Genomic DNA, 9,082 nt, shown 5'->3' with positions numbered 1-9,082 from the left:
TATACCCTCTTTGCTCCCCTCCCCAATTCCCTTCCCCCCTTCCCTCTGGGATTTGCTGTCCTGTTATCTGTATCTATGTTTTATGTATATATAATGTCACTAATCCCTTCATCTTTTCTGATCCGACCCCCTTATCCCCTTCCCTCTGACAGCTGTCCCTTTGGTCCCTGTGACTCTGCCTCTGCCTCTATTCCATTCCTCAATTCACCACATTCATTAGATTCCACATACAAGTGAGATCATATATTTGTTTTTCTCTGCCTGGCTTATTTCACTTAGCATAATAATCTCCAGGTCCATTCATACCATCTCAAAAGGTAAGATTTCCTTCTTTTTCATAGCCGTGTAGTATTCCATTGTATATATGTACCACTACTTTTTTATCTACTTGTCCACTGATGGACACTTGGGCTGTTTCTATTGTAAACAATGCTGCAATAAACAGGGGGGTGCATATCTTCTTTTGAATCAGTGTTTTGAGATTTTTAGGATATATTCTTAAAAGTGGGATAGCTGGGTCAAAAGGCAGTTCCATTTTTAGATTTTTGAGGAAACGTCATACTGTTTTCCACAGTGGCTGCACCAGTCTGCATTCCCACCAGCAGTACAGGAGGGTTCCGTTTTCTCCACACACTTGTCAGTACTTGTTGTGTGTTGTTTTGTAATGAGCACCATTCTGGCAGGTGTGAGGTAGTATCTCATTGTGGTTTCAATTTGCATTTCTCTGATGATTAGTGACGTTCAATATGTTTTCATCTGCCTATTGGCCGTCTTTATGTCCTCTTTGGAGAAGTGTCTATTCATTTCCTTTATCCATTTTTCCATGGCGGATATTTTTAATGCATTGTATGAATGAGTAAAAAATAAACATAGGAGAGCTTAAAAGTAAAGATGAAATCAATGGGAAGAATTTCCCTCTCCAAAAAAATGCATTCTTTTATCTTGCTACTATATGGCAGGGTAATAGCTGACCAACAATCAGCCCCCCTCCAAAAAAATTAGCTATATATGATGTATTGCAGAATTGTGCACCTGAAACCTATATCCTTTTTTTTTTTTTTTTTTTTTTTTTACAGAGACAGAGAGTGAGTCAGAGAGAGGGATAGACAGGGACAGACAGACAGGAACGGAGAGAGATGAGAAGCATCAATCATTAGTTTTTCTTTTTTTAAAATATTTTATTTATTGATTTTTTTTTTAGAGAGAGGGGAGAGAGAGAGAGAGAGAGAGAGAGAGAAGGGGGAGGAGCAAGAAGCATCAACTCCCATATGTGCCTTGACCAGGCAAGCCCAAGGTTTTGAACCGGCAACCTCAGTGTTCCAGGTCGACGCTTTATCCCACTGCACCACTACAGATCAGGCCGAATCATTAGTTTTTCATTGCGCGCTGCAACACCTTAGTTGTTCATTGATTGTTTTCTCATATGTGTCTTGACCGCGGGCCTTCAGCAGACCGAGTAGCCCCTGCTGGAGCCAGCGACCTTGGGTTCAAGCTGGTGGGCTTTTGCTCAAACCAGATGAGCCCGTGCTCAAGCTGGTGACCTCAGGGTCTCGAACCTGGGTCCTCTGCATCCCAGTCTGATGCTCTATCCACTGCGCCACTGCCTGGTCAGGCAGTGACAAATTCTTTTAAGATTGCCTCATTAGAATTCATAGGTAACTGACTCCAAGGCTCTAGAGATAAATGAATCAACTGTGAATCTTTATTTGAGAAAAATTCTATTAATGATGAAAGGAGAATAAAACTAGTCTTTTAATGGGTGTAAATTAATGCAATACATATTTTTATATTTTTTATTGATTGATTTTAGAGAGACAGAGAAAAAGGAAAGCATTCATTTGTTGTCCCACTTAGTTGTGCATTAATTTGTCACTTCCCATATGTGCCCTGGCTGGGACCAAACCGGCAACCTTGGTGTTTCAGGACAACGCTCTAGCCGGCTGAGCTAAATTGCCAGGGCCTGTAATACATATTTTTGAAGGATAAGGTTACAAAATGTCATAAACAAAAATCAACCAAGTAGATTCTGAATCAATCAAGTAGATTCTGAATCGAACTCTGTTCTCTATTCTGAGGCATCCAGTTTTGTTTTCTTTTTTTTTTTTTTTTGTATTTTTCTGAAGATGGAAACGGGGAGAGACAGTCAGACAGACTCCCGCATGCGCCCGACCGGGATCCACCCAGCACGCCCACCAGGGGGCGATGCTCTGCCCCTCCGGGGCGTTGCTCTGCCGCGACCAGAGCCACTCCAGCGCCTGGGGCGGAGGCCAAGGAGCCATCCCCAGTGCCCAGGCCATCCTTGCTCCAATGGAGCCTCGGCTGCGGGAGGGGAAGAGAGAGACAGAGAGGAAGGAGGGGGTGGAGGGTAGAGAAGCAAATGGGCGCCTCTCCCATGTGCCCTGGCCGGGAATCGAACCCGGGTCCCCCGCACGCCAGGCCGACGCTCCACCGCTCAGCCAACCGGACAGGGCCGAGGCATCCAGTTTTGATTCCTATAGTTACCATGTCCTATCAAATGCAGAAACCAGTGAGCAGGATAAATTGGACACCTGGCAGCTTTCTGGTTAAGCAGTTTTTTTCAGGCTCTTTCAGTGAAACTATCAGGAAATTTCTGCTTGACTTGAATAAAACTACAGGACTGAAGTTTCTTCTAAGAAAAATGATTACTTACTGTTGTATCAATTTGGAGACTCCCAGGGTCAATAAAAATAAACCAGATGTATTTCCCCCAGGGGAAATGCATGACGTCAGCATAGAGTTCATCCTAATCTGCTTCTTCCTAACAAATGCTTTCGCCTCTATCATGAAGATGCTGCCCAGTGATAATAATAATTATGATATATATATTTTAGGAGGTAAACCTTAATCCTGCCCTTTAAAAAAATCTCTCATAATAGCTCTGGCACATGCTATAACATGAATAAACCTTGAAGAAGTTATGCTAAGTTAATTTAGCCAGTCACAAAAGGACAAATATTGTATGATTCCACTTTTATAAGGTACCAGAGTAGTCAAATTCACAGAGACAAACAGTAGCATGGGGCCCTGGCCAGGCAGGTCAGATGGATAGAGCATCATCCCAATAAGCCAAGTTTGCAGGTTCGATCTCTGGTCAGGGCACAGACAAGAATCAACCAATGAATGGATAAATGAGTGGAACAACAATGTTTCTCTCTCTCTCCCTTCCTTCCTCCCTCTCTCTCTCTCTCAAAGACAAAAATAGTAGAATGGAAGGGGTAAGATACTAAATTTTATGTTATGTGAGTATTTTACCACAATTTAACAAGAAAACAAACAAACCGACCTTCTGTGGTTTCCAGCAAAAATAATGCCCAGTATTTTTTCATCAAGGCACATATATAAAGGATCAGTAGCACCCCAGGATAAATGAGTAAAGTTGTTCCAGGCCACAGTTAACTAGCTGGTGGTGGTGGTGGTGGTGGTGGGGTCTCTGGCCATCTTAGCTTCCATGTTTGCCCAAAAGGCTGAAAGGATCAACTTTTTATTTTTTATTTTTATCATTTGAGACTTTTTTACCCTTTTGACTAATCCATTGTAAACAAATGCCAATCTTAAAAACACACTTCTAGAACAGGTGCAGTTATACAGAGTACAGATAAGAAAGTACAAGGGGCTCATTGGCTATACTATACCAAATGGAAGGTAAATAAAACTGATTTCATTCTGCAGGTCTCCGTAAATAGATAAATAAATAAAACCCTACCTTCCTTCCTGTATGTATGCTTAGATTCCTTATACAAATAACAGAACACTCCATTCTATCCACTTCAATAGGATGAACTCTTTAGAAAAAGACTGATAACTCCAAAATTGTATGCCTCTTTTTTCTTCTTCTATCAATTTCCTGACATTAAGCATAGCAGGAATAGCTTTTCAATTGATTGAGCAACCAAAGACTCAAGTAAAAACTCGAGAAAAAACACGATGTCTTGAGGAACTCTGGTGAGTTACATGTATCCCATGTTGCTTTTGGTTTCCCATCTCTTCTTTGCCTCAAATCCCCAAGCAAGTTTCTTCTTTTTTGAACAACCTGTGAATTCTCAGCCTTCTGTTTGGCTTTTACAAAGTTACGGCAGGTAATCGCTTTTTGGCAATTTTTACACCAAGCTCCCGGGTGGTGAGCTGGTTGCTGAGCTCCTCCGCCTTCTCAACGTCCCAGTCCTCCACAGCCTGGTCGATGCGCTTCTCTAGGCCCGACATTCTCTTAACATTCCCCGAGCCTCTGATGTGTTTCCATTTGAAAAATTTGTTCATCCTGAAAGGATCAACTTTTTGACACTTTAGTCAACTAGTCATAGACCCCTAGTTTAGAATATCTGTTTGTGCTCTTTAGCCTAGGACTCTTCCTAGTCTGGCCTGACTCTGTCTTCCTAGGGCTCTTTCATTGCGTGTAAATGTAATCCAACACAAATGTGTTTAAACCAAAAAGCAGGGCATTGCTTTCTATAGCTAGGTAATTGACTATAGGTAAGGATGCTTTGAGTGGTGCAAACAATTTAGGTGGACTTGTGCTCATCTAACACGTAACTCTGCATCCCACTGAATGTCAGCTTTATTTTTCAGGAATGGCCAAAGTTACTATTTTCAATCAGAAGTAGAACTGCTTTGTAAAATGTTGAGCATCTTTAATCTGAACATTTTTGTACTTGACTTTTGATATACATACGCAGAGTTTCTTTAGGGAAATGGTTCTTCACAGATGGTCATACCCTGCTTCTCAAACTTGAATGTATTTACAAGTCATCTAAGGTCTTATGGAAATCAATTTCTGATTCTCTAGGTTTGGGGCAAGCCCTGCCTTTCTCATTTCTAACAGTCCCCCAGGTGACAGCGATGCTACTGGTCCAAGGGCTGCATTTTGACTATCAAAGCATGAGGGGGACATTCATAAATGTGTGGGAGCATTTTTGGTTGTCACACAACTGATAGCACTCCTGGCAGTTAGTGGTGGGGAACGAGGATGTTTAGACCACCTACAATGTGCAAGAGAGTTCTGCCTAATGAAGAATTGTCCCGCCCCCAAATACTAATAGCTCCCCCCTTCAAGAAAGTGTTGTTTGGGAAAACAGCCGTGTTAGGCTTGCTCACTGGTTTACCGACGGCAAGCACTTTGCTTGATTAGTGTGTGAGCCTGTGGCAGCACTACATGTAGGCAGTCTATGAAAGGCTAAGGGGGCTTGTGCTCAGGGCAGATTACAGATGGAGGATTGTGGATTGCCTCCCCACCACTGTGAGAGGCCATTTTTGCTGTTTGTTTGCCTGAGAAATGTTTTTTCTGCCTGTTTGCTCGTCTGCCATTCTGAGACTCTATTAAACAGAATGGCCCAACGCTTTCTGGCTCCATAGTTTCTCTGTCTGCCTGAATCTAATGTGGACCTGCCTGGCCTCGGCCATCGGCATTAAAGTGCTCTTAGGCCTGATGTGTCTGTCCCATGCCTAGTGGCATCCTAAATATTTTAGGATGGAAATCAGTAAATGTTGCATTCTACATTAAAATAAAATGTCACTCTCAATAAGAATTAAAACCATAATGTTTAAAAATCACCATTAAAGTATTTTCTTGCCTGACCTGTGGTGGTGCAGTGGATAAAACATTGACCTGGAATGCTGAGGTTGCCGGTTCAAAACCCTGGCTTGCCTGGTCAAGGCACATATGGGAGTTGATGCTTCCTGCTCCTCCCCACTTTCTCTCTCTCTCTCTGTCTCTTCTCTCTAAAATGAATAGATTTAAAAAAATTTAAAGTATTTTATTTTGGGATTGACAAAGAAAAATACCATTAAGATTGTGGCATCTAGCCTGACCTGTGGTGGTGCAGTGGATAAAGTGTCAACCTGGAAACGCTGAGGTTGCTGGTTCAAAACCCTGGGCTTGCCTGGTCAAGGCACATATGGGAGTTGATGCTTCCTGCTCCCTGCCCCTACCCCCGTCTCTCTCTCTCTTCTCTAAAATGAATAAATAAAATCTGTAAAAAAAATTAAAAAAAAAAAGATTGTGGCATCTATTTTTCATGTGCTTAGACCAGAACTCAACCTCATTCCAAATCCTGTTTTTAACCTAAAAGAAAAAAAAGTGTTGAGAAGCCAGATTCTTCCTCCAAATTTTAGAGGCTCATGCTGTAGTGATATAAATATAAATGACTATATAGATAGCTGGAGCAGGTGCTTGGAGGTATTTCAGATAACTGTGGATTCTGTGCGTGGTAGAAGCATGCCACATACAGAGCAGACTCCACCTCCACTGCATTTTCACATCCTTTTTGTTAGGTGTTTGGACGTGCCAGGCTCTGAACATTAAGCCAAAATGACATGGTCTGTGTTTCTGGCAGTATGCATAATGTTAAGGAAACAACAATCTCTAGTCCCAGACAGCTGGGGTTCAAAGCTTGGCTCAGCAAGACACTCAGTTGTGTGACCTTGAGCACATTACTTAACGACTTGGACTCTCAGCTAGGAAACTGGATAATACCGGCACCTACTTCCTGGGGTTATTATAAGCAATTAATAGATGAAAAACATTTCAAATAATGATAAGCACATGGTACGCATTAGGTAGATGTTTATTACCACAGAAATATCCATTTGAGTTTGTTTCAGGGTATGTTTTATGATATAGTATAGGAAGACAAAGGAGCATCAACATATACAGAAAACATTGTTTTTCATAATAAATGAGAAATGGTTCCCAGGATAAATAAGTTGGAGGTGTTTCCATGCAATTGAATACTATTAATAGTTTTATCAATCAGTGATTCTCACTTTAGTGTGCGTCAGAATTATCTGAGGGTTTGTTAACCGCGTTGCTGGGCTCCACATCCCATGTTTCTGAGTCACTGAGTAAGAGGCACAGCCCTAGGATTTGCATTCTTTTTTTTTTTGGGGGGGGGTTGTATTTTTCTGAAGCTGGAAATGGGGAGAGTCAGACAGACTCCCGCATGTGCCCGACTGGGATCCACCCGGCACGCCCATCAGGGGGCGACGCTCTGCCCACCAGGGGGCGATGTTTTGCCCCTCTGGGACGTCACTCTGTTGTGACCAGAGCCACTCCAGCACCTGGGGCAGAGGCCAAGGAGCCATCCTCAGCGCCCGGGCCATCTTTGCTCCAATGGAGCCTTGCTGTGGGAGGGGAAGAGAGAGACAGAGAGGAAGGAGAGGGGGAGGGGTGGAGAAGCAGACGGGCGCTTCTCCTGTGTGCCCTGGCCGGGAATCAAACCCGGGACCTCTGCACGCCAGGCCAACGCTATACCACTGAGCCAACCGGCCAGGGCCGGATTTGCATTCTGACAGCTTCTCAGGTCCTGTTGCTGCTGCTGGTTGGGGACCACACTTTGAGAATCACTGGTTTAAATCAGGGTTTCTCAGCCTTGCCATTGGCCTTTTAGACCAGATAATTCTTTGTTGGGGTGGGGGGACTATCCTGTGTGTTGTAGGATATTTAGCAGTGTAATGCCAGTAGCCGAGGCCAGGCAGATCCACACTGGATTTGGGCAGACTGTAGAGAACTGTGGAGCCGGAAAGTGTTGGGCCATTCTGTTCAATAGAGTGTCGCAATGGCGGACGAGCACACAGGCAGGGGAAAACCACTTCTCAGGCAAAGAAACAGCAAAAATGACCCCTCAGAATGGCGAGCAGGCAATCCACAATCCACCTTCTCCAATCTCCACTTACCTTCTAATGCCAACACCTGCTGCACATTAGAAGTAGATCAGTGGATTGTCAATTTCATATGCGCTGTCCAGCCTCTCATCTATCCTTGTTGGACGGGTCCCTCGGCCTCCTTCCTATTCAAACTGGAATAACGGGTCTTGGGGATTTTTCTCTTCCACAGCTGTCTCCACCAAGTAATCTTGCAAGCGTGCAACCTGAACACCATTTTCCTGGCAGCTGTTGGGGTTGCTTGCTTCCCCCACTTTTCAGCAGTTGGAACCTCTGTTCTGGCTCAAGCCGCTGCCAAAGCTTCAACAGAACTTTATTAGGTTTGCCATCTAATTTCTCCCTCTCTGTCCCAGCTGCAAACAAATCTACCCATATCTGTGTTCATGTAACCTTTATAGGCCTGTTTCTCTTGTTAGTCATAGGGGCAGCACAGGCAGCAGTCTTCACAGCCTTATGGTCCATTTCTGTTCCAAAGAGTATGACGCCATCCACTCATATGTCCCACAACTGCAGCAACCAGGTTGCTAGGGACTCAGTGGGTTTCTGCCTGAATTTTACCCCTAACTCCATCCAGCCTGGGTGTAGGGCTGAACCACAGAGTGTTCCACTACTTGTGAAGGGGGTTGTGTCTGCCCCTTAGGGACTCTTGGTTGCTGGGTTTTGCCTTTTGGGCACCACCGTCTGGGCTTGGAGTCTGCAGATGGCAGTTTCATCCTAAACCTTCTCCTCCTCAGAAGAGTTGAAAATGCCTGATACCACTGACTCAGAGCCACTCTGCCAGCATGAAGGATGGCTTCGGAGCCTGCTTCAGCTTGTGAGCCTGCCAGCTCTCGGCCTGAAGCTGGAACTCGAGCTCCTGAACCTACAGCTGTTTCTTTAACAATTGCTGGTGCCAATGTTCAGCTTCCAGGCAAACTGCAACTTGCAAACCCATAATTCCTTCTCAAGAGATCATTCCAGTTTCAGGTGCTATTGGTGCTCAGCCTGCATCTCACACTGCAGCTCTTGAGAGCAGTCAGCTTCCTTCTCCAGCAACTGTTGCAGTTCCTGCAGCTGTTGGTGCTCAGTCTAAAGCTCATCCTGGAGCTCTTAAACTTGGGTAGCCTCTTGCATAGAGCTCTCGGTTTCCTCTCGCAGGGCTGTAAAAAACACCCAGCCCATGGCCCCCCAAAGGACAGCCACAGCGAACCATACACTGGAGAACAACAACCACTTCTCTACCCCACCCTTCAAGGGTGTCAACGGCTCCATACCAATCTAATCCAAATCATGCCCACTACACCAGATGTAATGCTGGTGGGCAAGGCCAAGTACATCCACGTTGGATTTGGACAGACAGTGGAGAAAGCATTGGGCCATTGTGTTTAATAGTCTCAGAATGGCAGACGAGCACACAGGCAGGGAAAAC

Source organism: Saccopteryx bilineata, chromosome 1 (genome assembly GCF_036850765.1).
Source record: "Saccopteryx bilineata isolate mSacBil1 chromosome 1, mSacBil1_pri_phased_curated, whole genome shotgun sequence".
Classification (NCBI taxonomy): Eukaryota; Metazoa; Chordata; class Mammalia; order Chiroptera; family Emballonuridae; genus Saccopteryx; species Saccopteryx bilineata.
The sequence above is the reverse complement of the archived record's forward strand: the minus strand, read 5'-3'. Positions refer to the sequence as shown.